Consider the following 13071-nt stretch of genomic DNA (forward strand, 5'->3'; position numbering starts at 1 on the left):
TCCTGTGGCGTTCTTTGCGATTTTAATTTGTGATGGGGAATAGTGTAGATGCGTAGACGTGGCGAGAGCACGCGTCTTCAGGTTCAGACGCCGCGTGAAGATGTGAAATAAAAATGCCTTCGCTTGCCACTGCAACTGTAAACAGAAACACCAACCAAACCCCATTTTCTAGAGGCTTTTTTATTTTTCGTTGCGAAACGGGTGAATTCGAAAAGCGGAAATAGCTTGGCACATACATACACACTTCTACACACATACATACATACACATCGCACATGCATACACATCGTATACACACTTCTAGCTTTCCTCCGAAAGAGTAATGATAATTTCCTCAATAGTTTTATTAATATGAGTAGGAATGTTAAAAAAAATAAGAAACTTGAGTATGTACGTGTGAACATAACAAAATAAAAGAGACCCTCCATATATGAAATACACACGGAAACATTTATTTTCCCAGAGCAATCGTAAGTGTAAACACAGCTAGCGCACTCCCTGCACGCGAATACCGCGTCAGCCGGGGCGGCGTGCCGCCACCGTCTCGGACACTCGACGCACCCACGCCGTTTACCCCGGTATCATGGGTAAATCCGAACACTCCTTCTATCATTGAATTTATTGTCGAACTCACCCCGCAGGGGGTGAGTGGGCCGATCCCGGAGGTAGTGCAATACCGGGCCAACCCGTGGCGGAGGTGAAGCAAGCTTCAAGCACTCCGCCGCATCACAAAAATAAGTTTAATATCTTGGATCCAAATAGGATCCGTATCAGATATTAAGCTGATAAGAACAGATACTACACTTTGATCTTAGCCAAAAGGCCGAGAAGCGATGCAATTCATTAGCACGTAATTAAAATCCATTCTTTCACACCTCGTACTTAGTTCTGGCCAAAAGCCGGGCAAACAGTAGCAAAGCAATTCCGACGTCCACCCATGCACAACCAGCATTGTGCACCGACAGCGGCAGCGCTGGCTTCACGGCATTGCTTTTATCCCCAGTCCGCTTGAAGTTTCTAGTTTCGCTTACAAACATGTTAAAACTGAAACCTTCTTTTTCCCAGAGGTCGAAGCCACGCGTGCTTGCTTGCATGCGTACTCTCTATGCGCCCATGACGTCACACCAAATGCTTGCCGGCGAACATTATCAGGCATGTCGCGAGAGATGCTACAGCACTTGTTTTAAAAACTGATGCATAGTGTACATGTCCAACTCGAGCACCAAAGTCTGGAAGGAAAAAAAAAAAAAAAATGATTGTGCAAAATGTGAATACGTCACCCATCCAACATGGCTTCTACGCCGGCTGCCCAAGCAACGCCTCTGCAACGACGCCCACAATCATCGGCAAAAAGGTGAAAAGGTGGTGCCTTTGGCTGCTTCAGCACGCTCAACATATGCCTTGCAAGTTCCGACGTGTCGGAACACCGCACCGAGGTCGACGAAGGTCCTGCCGTGAAAGGCAGACCCGGGAATGCGTGCGAAACGTCTACCGCGTGGGTTGGTTGTGAAGCCGGTGAATGAAGGATCATGTGGCAGAGGGTGACGGAACGTGAGTGTGCGACTTGCCGCTGCGATGTCGTTCAAGCGTTCAACGGGCCGGCAGGTTCTGTCTGTCGTGGTCGAAAACGTCCGAGTTTTGCTGATTCCGAGGGGTAGGAGTGCTATGGTGGCGTGTACGAGGCGCTGGTGCGGCGCTCCGTCGATCGTGCCGGACGGACATGAGGCGGCCGAAGGCGGTCGTCAAGTGGTCGCGGAAATCAGTGGAGAAGTACTCGCCTGCGCTTTTCGTCGAAGACTCGCGACAGACGGTCTTCGGGAGACACGGGTGGTTGCACAAATGCGACCGTGCGTCAACGTGCAGCCATATTCGTGGATTATTTCGCCCCATTACGATAGCTTCGTCACTGCGCTCGCTGGTGTTGCTTGTTTTTGTTGACCTTCACTTGTGGCTCACACCCACTGTGGGGGATTGGCTGGTTTGTTGTTCTGCTTCTTCGACTTCTACATACTCGGCTTAGTGAAGCTGTGAGGAGTGACGAGTGGGTACGGAGGCAAAGCGCGCCCGGGGCGTGATCTCACGCGTCCTGGGGTCCACGTCGCTTCAGGTACGTGCGTGGTGCGTCCGTACGTCTAGTGCGCAATTTCCTTGGAACTTCCAGCAACTGGCAATTCCATTGAGGTGAGCGTGCGAGGATGTTCGTTGTAATTAACGAGAGCCAACGGTGGATGAGCTGGTATGAGATGGTGTTCAGAAATGAAGTGTTTGATCAACAAGGCGATGCCCGCCGTGGTGGTCTGATGGCCGTAAGGTACTCGGCTGCTGACCCGCAGGTGGTGGGATCGAATCCCGGCCGCGGCGGCTGCATTTCCCTGTGCTCAGATTAGGGTGCACGTGAAAGAACCCCAGGTGGTCGAAATTTTCCCATAATCATATGGTGGTTTTGGGACGTCAAACCCCAAAGGTCAGTGGACATAGGAAAAGCACATCGGGGCTTTGCCGCTCCACCGTACAGCAGGTGTGTGCGGAGTGGGTCCTGTGGCGTTCTTTGCGATTTTAATTTGTGATGGGGAATAGTGTAGATGCGTAGACGTGGCGAGAGCACGCGTCTTCAGGTTCAGACGCCGCGTGAAGATGTGAAATAAAAATGCCTTCGCTTGCCACTGCAACTGTAAACAGAAACACCAACCAAACCCCATTTTCTAGAGGCTTTTTTATTTTTCGTTGCGAAACGGGTGAATTCGAAAAGCGGAAATAGCTTGGCACATACATACACACTTCTACACACATACATACATACACATCGCACATGCATACACATCGTATACACACTTCTAGCTTTCCTCCGAAACAGTAATGATAATTTCCTCAATAGTTTTATTAATATGAGTAGGAATGTTAAAAAAAATAAGAAACTTGAGTATGTACGTGTGAACATAACAAAATAAAAGAGACCCTCCATATATGAAATACACACGGAAACATTTATTTTCCCAGAGCAATCGTAAGTGTAAACACAGCTAGCGCACTCCCTGCACGCGAATACCGCGTCAGCCGGGGCGGCGTGCCGCCACCGTCTCGGACACTCGACGCACCCACGCCGTTTACCCCGGTATCATGGGTAAATCCGAACACTCCTTCTATCATTGAATTTATTGTCGAACTCACCCCGCAGGGGGTGAGTGGGCCGATCCCGGAGGTAGTGCAATACCGGGCCAACCCGTGGCGGAGGTGAAGCAAGCTTCAAGCACTCCGCCGCATCACAAAAATAAGTTTAATATCTTGGATCCAAATAGGATCCGTATCAGATATTAAGCTGATAAGAACAGATACTACACTTTGATCTTAGCCAAAAGGCCGAGAAGCGATGCAATTCATTAGCACGTAATTAAAATCCATTCTTTCACACCTCGTACTTAGTTCTGGCCAAAAGCCGGGCAAACAGTAGCAAAGCAATTCCGACGTCCACCCATGCACAACCAGCATTGTGCACCGACAGCGGCAGCGCTGGCTTCACGGCATTGCTTTTATCCCCAGTCCGCTTGAAGTTTCTAGTTTCGCTTACAAACATGTTAAAACTGAAACCTTCTTTTTCCCAGAGGTCGAAGCCACGCGTGCTTGCTTGCATGCGTACTCTCTATGCGCCCATGACGTCACACCAAATGCTTGCCGGCGAACATTATCAGGCATGTCGCGAGAGATGCTACAGCACTTGTTTTAAAAACTGATGCATAGTGTACATGTCCAACTCGAGCACCAAAGTCTGGAAGGAAAAAAAAAAAAAAAAATGATTGTGCAAAATGTGAATACGTCACCCATCCAACATGGCTTCTACGCCGGCTGCCCAAGCAACGCCTCTGCAACGACGCCCACAATCATCGGCAAAAAGGTGAAAAGGTGGTGCCTTTGGCTGCTTCAGCACGCTCAACATATGCCTTGCAAGTTCCGACGTGTCGGAACACCGCACCGAGGTCGACGAAGGTCCTGCCGTGAAAGGCAGACCCGGGAATGCGTGCGAAACGTCTACCGCGTGGGTTGGTTGTGAAGCCGGTGAATGAAGGATCATGTGGCAGAGGGTGACGGAACGTGAGTGTGCGACTTGCCGCTGCGATGTCGTTCAAGCGTTCAACGGGCCGGCAGGTTCTGTCTGTCGTGGTCGAAAACGTCCGAGTTTTGCTGATTCCGAGGGGTAGGAGTGCTATGGTGGCGTGTACGAGGCGCTGGTGCGGCGCTCCGTCGATCGTGCCGGACGGACATGAGGCGGCCGAAGGCGGTCGTCAAGTGGTCGCGGAAATCAGTGGAGAAGTACTCGCCTGCGCTTTTCGTCGAAGACTCGCGACAGACGGTCTTCGGGAGACACGGGTGGTTGCACAAATGCGACCGTGCGTCAACGTGCAGCCATATTCGTGGATTATTTCGCCCCATTACGATAGCTTCGTCACTGCGCTCGCTGGTGTTGCTTGTTTTTGTTGACCTTCACTTGTGGCTCACACCCACTGTGGGGGATTGGCTGGTTTGTTGTTCTGCTTCTTCGACTTCTACATACTCGGCTTAGTGAAGCTGTGAGGAGTGACGAGTGGGTACGGAGGCAAAGCGCGCCCGGGGCGTGATCTCACGCGTCCTGGGGTCCACGTCGCTTCAGGTACGTGCGTGGTGCGTCCGTACGTCTAGTGCGCAATTTCCTTGGAACTTCCAGCAACTGGCAATTCCATTGAGGTGAGCGTGCGAGGATGTTCGTTGTAATTAACGAGAGCCAACGGTGGATGAGCTGGTATGAGATGGTGTTCAGAAATGAAGTGTTTGATCAACAAGGCGATGCCCGCCGTGGTGGTCTGATGGCCGTAAGGTACTCGGCTGCTGACCCGCAGGTGGTGGGATCGAATCCCGGCCGCGGCGGCTGCATTTCCCTGTGCTCAGATTAGGGTGCACGTGAAAGAACCCCAGGTGGTCGAAATTTTCCCATAATCATATGGTGGTTTTGGGACGTCAAACCCCAAAGGTCAGTGGACATAGGAAAAGCACATCGGGGCTTTGCCGCTCCACCGTACAGCAGGTGTGTGCGGAGTGGGTCCTGTGGCGTTCTTTGCGATTTTAATTTGTGATGGGGAATAGTGTAGATGCGTAGACGTGGCGAGAGCACGCGTCTTCAGGTTCAGACGCCGCGTGAAGATGTGAAATAAAAATGCCTTCGCTTGCCACTGCAACTGTAAACAGAAACACCAACCAAACCCCATTTTCTAGAGGCTTTTTTATTTTTCGTTGCGAAACGGGTGAATTCGAAAAGCGGAAATAGCTTGGCACATACATACACACTTCTACACACATACATACATACACATCGCACATGCATACACATCGTATACACACTTCTAGCTTTCCTCCGAAACAGTAATGATAATTTCCTCAATAGTTTTATTAATATGAGTAGGAATGTTAAAAAAAATAAGAAACTTGAGTATGTACGTGTGAACATAACAAAATAAAAGAGACCCTCCATATATGAAATACACACGGAAACATTTATTTTCCCAGAGCAATCGTAAGTGTAAACACAGCTAGCGCACTCCCTGCACGCGAATACCGCGTCAGCCGGGGCGGCGTGCCGCCACCGTCTCGGACACTCGACGCACCCACGCCGTTTACCCCGGTATCATGGGTAAATCCGAACACTCCTTCTATCATTGAATTTATTGTCGAACTCACCCCGCAGGGGGTGAGTGGGCCGATCCCGGAGGTAGTGCAATACCGGGCCAACCCGTGGCGGAGGTGAAGCAAGCTTCAAGCACTCCGCCGCATCACAAAAATAAGTTTAATATCTTGGATCCAAATAGGATCCGTATCAGATATTAAGCTGATAAGAACAGATACTACACTTTGATCTTAGCCAAAAGGCCGAGAAGCGATGCAATTCATTAGCACGTAATTAAAATCCATTCTTTCACACCTCGTACTTAGTTCTGGCCAAAAGCCGGGCAAACAGTAGCAAAGCAATTCCGACGTCCACCCATGCACAACCAGCATTGTGCACCGACAGCGGCAGCGCTGGCTTCACGGCATTGCTTTTATCCCCAGTCCGCTTGAAGTTTCTAGTTTCGCTTACAAACATGTTAAAACTGAAACCTTCTTTTTCCCAGAGGTCGAAGCCACGCGTGCTTGCTTGCATGCGTACTCTCTATGCGCCCATGACGTCACACCAAATGCTTGCCGGCGAACATTATCAGGCATGTCGCGAGAGATGCTACAGCACTTGTTTTAAAAACTGATGCATAGTGTACATGTCCAACTCGAGCACCAAAGTCTGGAAGGAAAAAAAAAAAAAAATGATTGTGCAAAATGTGAATACGTCACCCATCCAACATGGCTTCTACGCCGGCTGCCCAAGCAACGCCTCTGCAACGACGCCCACAATCATCGGCAAAAAGGTGAAAAGGTGGTGCCTTTGGCTGCTTCAGCACGCTCAACATATGCCTTGCAAGTTCCGACGTGTCGGAACACCGCACCGAGGTCGACGAAGGTCCTGCCGTGAAAGGCAGACCCGGGAATGCGTGCGAAACGTCTACCGCGTGGGTTGGTTGTGAAGCCGGTGAATGAAGGATCATGTGGCAGAGGGTGACGGAACGTGAGTGTGCGACTTGCCGCTGCGATGTCGTTCAAGCGTTCAACGGGCCGGCAGGTTCTGTCTGTCGTGGTCGAAAACGTCCGAGTTTTGCTGATTCCGAGGGGTAGGAGTGCTATGGTGGCGTGTACGAGGCGCTGGTGCGGCGCTCCGTCGATCGTGCCGGACGGACATGAGGCGGCCGAAGGCGGTCGTCAAGTGGTCGCGGAAATCAGTGGAGAAGTACTCGCCTGCGCTTTTCGTCGAAGACTCGCGACAGACGGTCTTCGGGAGACACGGGTGGTTGCACAAATGCGACCGTGCGTCAACGTGCAGCCATATTCGTGGATTATTTCGCCCCATTACGATAGCTTCGTCACTGCGCTCGCTGGTGTTGCTTGTTTTTGTTGACCTTCACTTGTGGCTCACACCCACTGTGGGGGATTGGCTGGTTTGTTGTTCTGCTTCTTCGACTTCTACATACTCGGCTTAGTGAAGCTGTGAGGAGTGACGAGTGGGTACGGAGGCAAAGCGCGCCCGGGGCGTGATCTCACGCGTCCTGGGGTCCACGTCGCTTCAGGTACGTGCGTGGTGCGTCCGTACGTCTAGTGCGCAATTTCCTTGGAACTTCCAGCAACTGGCAATTCCATTGAGGTGAGCGTGCGAGGATGTTCGTTGTAATTAACGAGAGCCAACGGTGGATGAGCTGGTATGAGATGGTGTTCAGAAATGAAGTGTTTGATCAACAAGGCGATGCCCGCCGTGGTGGTCTGATGGCCGTAAGGTACTCGGCTGCTGACCCGCAGGTGGTGGGATCGAATCCCGGCCGCGGCGGCTGCATTTCCCTGTGCTCAGATTAGGGTGCACGTGAAAGAACCCCAGGTGGTCGAAATTTTCCCATAATCATATGGTGGTTTTGGGACGTCAAACCCCAAAGGTCAGTGGACATAGGAAAAGCACATCGGGGCTTTGCCGCTCCACCGTACAGCAGGTGTGTGCGGAGTGGGTCCTGTGGCGTTCTTTGCGATTTTAATTTGTGATGGGGAATAGTGTAGATGCGTAGACGTGGCGAGAGCACGCGTCTTCAGGTTCAGACGCCGCGTGAAGATGTGAAATAAAAATGCCTTCGCTTGCCACTGCAACTGTAAACAGAAACACCAACCAAACCCCATTTTCTAGAGGCTTTTTTATTTTTCGTTGCGAAACGGGTGAATTCGAAAAGCGGAAATAGCTTGGCACATACATACACACTTCTACACACATACATACATACACATCGCACATGCATACACATCGTATACACACTTCTAGCTTTCCTCCGAAACAGTAATGATAATTTCCTCAATAGTTTTATTAATATGAGTAGGAATGTTAAAAAAAATAAGAAACTTGAGTATGTACGTGTGAACATAACAAAATAAAAGAGACCCTCCATATATGAAATACACACGGAAACATTTATTTTCCCAGAGCAATCGTAAGTGTAAACACAGCTAGCGCACTCCCTGCACGCGAATACCGCGTCAGCCGGGGCGGCGTGCCGCCACCGTCTCGGACACTCGACGCACCCACGCCGTTTACCCCGGTATCATGGGTAAATCCGAACACTCCTTCTATCATTGAATTTATTGTCGAACTCACCCCGCAGGGGGTGAGTGGGCCGATCCCGGAGGTAGTGCAATACCGGGCCAACCCGTGGCGGAGGTGAAGCAAGCTTCAAGCACTCCGCCGCATCACAAAAATAAGTTTAATATCTTGGATCCAAATAGGATCCGTATCAGATATTAAGCTGATAAGAACAGATACTACACTTTGATCTTAGCCAAAAGGCCGAGAAGCGATGCAATTCATTAGCACGTAATTAAAATCCATTCTTTCACACCTCGTACTTAGTTCTGGCCAAAAGCCGGGCAAACAGTAGCAAAGCAATTCCGACGTCCACCCATGCACAACCAGCATTGTGCACCGACAGCGGCAGCGCTGGCTTCACGGCATTGCTTTTATCCCCAGTCCGCTTGAAGTTTCTAGTTTCGCTTACAAACATGTTAAAACTGAAACCTTCTTTTTCCCAGAGGTCGAAGCCACGCGTGCTTGCTTGCATGCGTACTCTCTATGCGCCCATGACGTCACACCAAATGCTTGCCGGCGAACATTATCAGGCATGTCGCGAGAGATGCTACAGCACTTGTTTTAAAAACTGATGCATAGTGTACATGTCCAACTCGAGCACCAAAGTCTGGAAGGAAAAAAAAAAAAAAAAATGATTGTGCAAAATGTGAATACGTCACCCATCCAACATGGCTTCTACGCCGGCTGCCCAAGCAACGCCTCTGCAACGACGCCCACAATCATCGGCAAAAAGGTGAAAAGGTGGTGCCTTTGGCTGCTTCAGCACGCTCAACATATGCCTTGCAAGTTCCGACGTGTCGGAACACCGCACCGAGGTCGACGAAGGTCCTGCCGTGAAAGGCAGACCCGGGAATGCGTGCGAAACGTCTACCGCGTGGGTTGGTTGTGAAGCCGGTGAATGAAGGATCATGTGGCAGAGGGTGACGGAACGTGAGTGTGCGACTTGCCGCTGCGATGTCGTTCAAGCGTTCAACGGGCCGGCAGGTTCTGTCTGTCGTGGTCGAAAACGTCCGAGTTTTGCTGATTCCGAGGGGTAGGAGTGCTATGGTGGCGTGTACGAGGCGCTGGTGCGGCGCTCCGTCGATCGTGCCGGACGGACATGAGGCGGCCGAAGGCGGTCGTCAAGTGGTCGCGGAAATCAGTGGAGAAGTACTCGCCTGCGCTTTTCGTCGAAGACTCGCGACAGACGGTCTTCGGGAGACACGGGTGGTTGCACAAATGCGACCGTGCGTCAACGTGCAGCCATATTCGTGGATTATTTCGCCCCATTACGATAGCTTCGTCACTGCGCTCGCTGGTGTTGCTTGTTTTTGTTGACCTTCACTTGTGGCTCACACCCACTGTGGGGGATTGGCTGGTTTGTTGTTCTGCTTCTTCGACTTCTACATACTCGGCTTAGTGAAGCTGTGAGGAGTGACGAGTGGGTACGGAGGCAAAGCGCGCCCGGGGCGTGATCTCACGCGTCCTGGGGTCCACGTCGCTTCAGGTACGTGCGTGGTGCGTCCGTACGTCTAGTGCGCAATTTCCTTGGAACTTCCAGCAACTGGCAATTCCATTGAGGTGAGCGTGCGAGGATGTTCGTTGTAATTAACGAGAGCCAACGGTGGATGAGCTGGTATGAGATGGTGTTCAGAAATGAAGTGTTTGATCAACAAGGCGATGCCCGCCGTGGTGGTCTGATGGCCGTAAGGTACTCGGCTGCTGACCCGCAGGTGGTGGGATCGAATCCCGGCCGCGGCGGCTGCATTTCCCTGTGCTCAGATTAGGGTGCACGTGAAAGAACCCCAGGTGGTCGAAATTTTCCCATAATCATATGGTGGTTTTGGGACGTCAAACCCCAAAGGTCAGTGGACATAGGAAAAGCACATCGGGGCTTTGCCGCTCCACCGTACAGCAGGTGTGTGCGGAGTGGGTCCTGTGGCGTTCTTTGCGATTTTAATTTGTGATGGGGAATAGTGTAGATGCGTAGACGTGGCGAGAGCACGCGTCTTCAGGTTCAGACGCCGCGTGAAGATGTGAAATAAAAATGCCTTCGCTTGCCACTGCAACTGTAAACAGAAACACCAACCAAACCCCATTTTCTAGAGGCTTTTTTATTTTTCGTTGCGAAACGGGTGAATTCGAAAAGCGGAAATAGCTTGGCACATACATACACACTTCTACACACATACATACATACACATCGCACATGCATACACATCGTATACACACTTCTAGCTTTCCTCCGAAACAGTAATGATAATTTCCTCAATAGTTTTATTAATATGAGTAGGAATGTTAAAAAAAATAAGAAACTTGAGTATGTACGTGTGAACATAACAAAATAAAAGAGACCCTCCATATATGAAATACACACGGAAACATTTATTTTCCCAGAGCAATCGTAAGTGTAAACACAGCTAGCGCACTCCCTGCACGCGAATACCGCGTCAGCCGGGGCGGCGTGCCGCCACCGTCTCGGACACTCGACGCACCCACGCCGTTTACCCCGGTATCATGGGTAAATCCGAACACTCCTTCTATCATTGAATTTATTGTCGAACTCACCCCGCAGGGGGTGAGTGGGCCGATCCCGGAGGTAGTGCAATACCGGGCCAACCCGTGGCGGAGGTGAAGCAAGCTTCAAGCACTCCGCCGCATCACAAAAATAAGTTTAATATCTTGGATCCAAATAGGATCCGTATCAGATATTAAGCTGATAAGAACAGATACTACACAAAGAGAAGTTTATTGAACTTCGTACAAATGATACAGACATTCATATGCATTTACAAGAAAACTACAAACAGAGGGCACACTGAATATATGCAATTATACATTAGCACAACCAAATACAAAAGAGCGTGTTATCTATACCTATTTACAAGCATAAAATTAAACTAATCAGGAAAAACACAAACATATTTCAGCTGCTATGTTTAACAAAGGGAATATGCAGGGGGGGGTCGCGTTGTATATACAGAGATAAATACTAATGGGAATACACAAAGCATATGTATCAATGCTTCAACAAAGTATGAAAAGGAGGATATATACAAAACATGAGGCGCTATATACATATGTACAATAACCAACCACGCCTTGGTGTCAACAGACTGGGCCAGCGGCACAAACAGTGTCAAACAGAACTTGCTTCACCAGAGTGCGAATTACATTGTGTGAACAGGCGCTTCAGTGGTGTGTCTGGGGAGAGGGGCGAGGGGGGGTCACCTTGGGTTTTTTTTTCCCTCCTTGACATGTGTCGTTCCTAAGTTGGTCGACTCCCAGAAAACCGATAGCTGTTAGTAGCCTAGGATTGGGGCGACCAACTTGCCTTCTCTTAAGAAGAAGAATTTCGTGTGCCAGCGGCGGAGAAACATCTCCTCTCCGCTGGCCTCGAGTTCCCGGGAGAGGAGCTCCCACACCAGCCTTCTTATACGTGCGACGGCAGGTGGCGCTGCCCGAACTGGCTGTCGCCGCGCTTCCGCGAGCGAGCGACGTTGCCACACTACGAAAAGAGTGCAGGCGGTCACAAGCCGCGCAAACGCTCCCTTGTTGCGTTTGTGACCTGGTGGGGGACGGATCCCAAAGCAATGCGCCACCATACGCCAGACAGGCCGCGCGGACGAACATTCCAGTAAGGCGTGCTTTTGTGTTTCTGACTCCCGGCAGTTTGGGCAGCGGTCGTCGGGCACAATGCCTAGCCGCTTCAAGCGGTGTCTGGTGGGGAGGACCTCCCACGCCTTCTTCCAAAGAAAATCCTGAATTTCGCAGGGTAGCAGGCTCTGCAGGAGAGAGAGGTCGCGCCTTGCTCGTTCCGCCCGCTGCCGGTCCTCGTCGCTGAGCTGGCTTGCCGTGAGTGCCTCAACAATTCGGGCCGGCTGCTCTGCGTCAGGGTCGCAATTCGGCGCTTCCTTGCGCAGCATGCGTGCCGTCGCTGCAGCTACCCTGTAAAAGGGCGAGGGTGATTCAGCGTGCGGGCCAGAGTGGCGACCGGCATCCAGCCAACTGTTAGACGGGCCGCTCCAATAGAACAGCAGGCCTCTCCCGACATAGTTGTCTTCTCGCGCCACCTTGCGAGCCGTTTTCAAGGCGAGCAGTTTGCTCAAGGTGGGTGCGTGCGGGAGACCGAGCCCCCCCTCTTTAACTTCCAACTGGAGGAGCATTCGTTTGACAGGGGGTGGCGTCCGGCCCCATAGCAGTTCGTTTGCTATCATGCCGAGTCGAGTGGCCACTCGCGCCGGCATCACTGCTACCCTGCTCACGTGAGAGGCCAAGGCAAGCACGCTGGTTTTTGTTGCTACCGCCTTTTCGCGCAGGGTTAGGTTGAACAGCGCTGCGCGCTCGGCTAGCCGTGCAGCCCTGTCGACGACCCGCGCCCAAGTAGAAACGTCCACTCCTTCGCGGGAAAAGTACACTCCAAGAACCTTGACCGTGCTGACCGGTTCTATGTCGCCAATAGCTTCTGCGGGAAACGTGCCGAAAAGCAGTGCTCGGCTCTTCCTCTCATTCAGTTTGGCTCCTGATGCCTCAGCGTATAGCTGGAATACGCCGCGGAAGCGATCGAGGCTTCGCACGTCCTTGAGGAAGAGCGATATGTCGTCGGCAAACGCCAGGACTCTTATCTCTTCGGTACCGGTCATTGGCAGGCCCCGGATGCGTTCGTCGCTGGCCAGAGTTGTCAGCAGGGGCTCGATGGAAAGTACAAACAAGGTTGGTCCCAAAGGGCACCCTTGCCTGATGCCTCTCGTGTACCGAAAAAAGGCTGTAGTCCGGCCGTTCACCGCGACACAGCTTCGCAAGTTGGAGTACAGTAGCTCGATGACAGCCACAAACTCCTGCGGGAGCCCGAATCGGCGGAGCACTTC

At 51.4% G+C, this 13071-nt stretch overlaps 5 non-coding genes across 5 annotated transcripts; all 5 read right to left on the reverse strand.

Moving 5' to 3' along the window:
- Positions 1 to 643: 643 nt before the first annotated feature.
- LOC142791443 (U2 spliceosomal RNA) lies at positions 644 to 835 on the reverse strand. The gene has a single exon (XR_012890224.1). It is a non-coding gene; the product is annotated as a U2 spliceosomal RNA (small nuclear RNA).
- A 2342-nt stretch (positions 836 to 3177) lies between these two features.
- On the reverse strand, positions 3178 to 3369 carry LOC142791508 (U2 spliceosomal RNA). The gene has a single exon (XR_012890254.1). It is a non-coding gene; the product is annotated as a U2 spliceosomal RNA (small nuclear RNA).
- Positions 3370 to 5712: 2343 nt separating this feature from the next.
- Positions 5713 to 5904, reverse strand: LOC142791519 (U2 spliceosomal RNA). The gene has a single exon (XR_012890265.1). It is a non-coding gene; the product is annotated as a U2 spliceosomal RNA (small nuclear RNA).
- Positions 5905 to 8245: 2341 nt separating this feature from the next.
- On the reverse strand, positions 8246 to 8437 carry LOC142791530 (U2 spliceosomal RNA). The gene has a single exon (XR_012890276.1). It is a non-coding gene; the product is annotated as a U2 spliceosomal RNA (small nuclear RNA).
- Positions 8438 to 10780: 2343 nt separating this feature from the next.
- Positions 10781 to 10971, reverse strand: LOC142791458 (U2 spliceosomal RNA). Its single transcript, XR_012890239.1, has one exon. It is a non-coding gene; the product is annotated as a U2 spliceosomal RNA (small nuclear RNA).
- Positions 10972 to 13071: the final 2100 nt, after the last annotated feature.

The sequence above is a fragment of the Rhipicephalus microplus genome, unplaced genomic scaffold (genome assembly GCF_043290135.1).
Source record: "Rhipicephalus microplus isolate Deutch F79 unplaced genomic scaffold, USDA_Rmic scaffold_168, whole genome shotgun sequence".
NCBI lineage: Eukaryota > Metazoa > Arthropoda > Arachnida > Ixodida > Ixodidae > Rhipicephalus > Rhipicephalus microplus.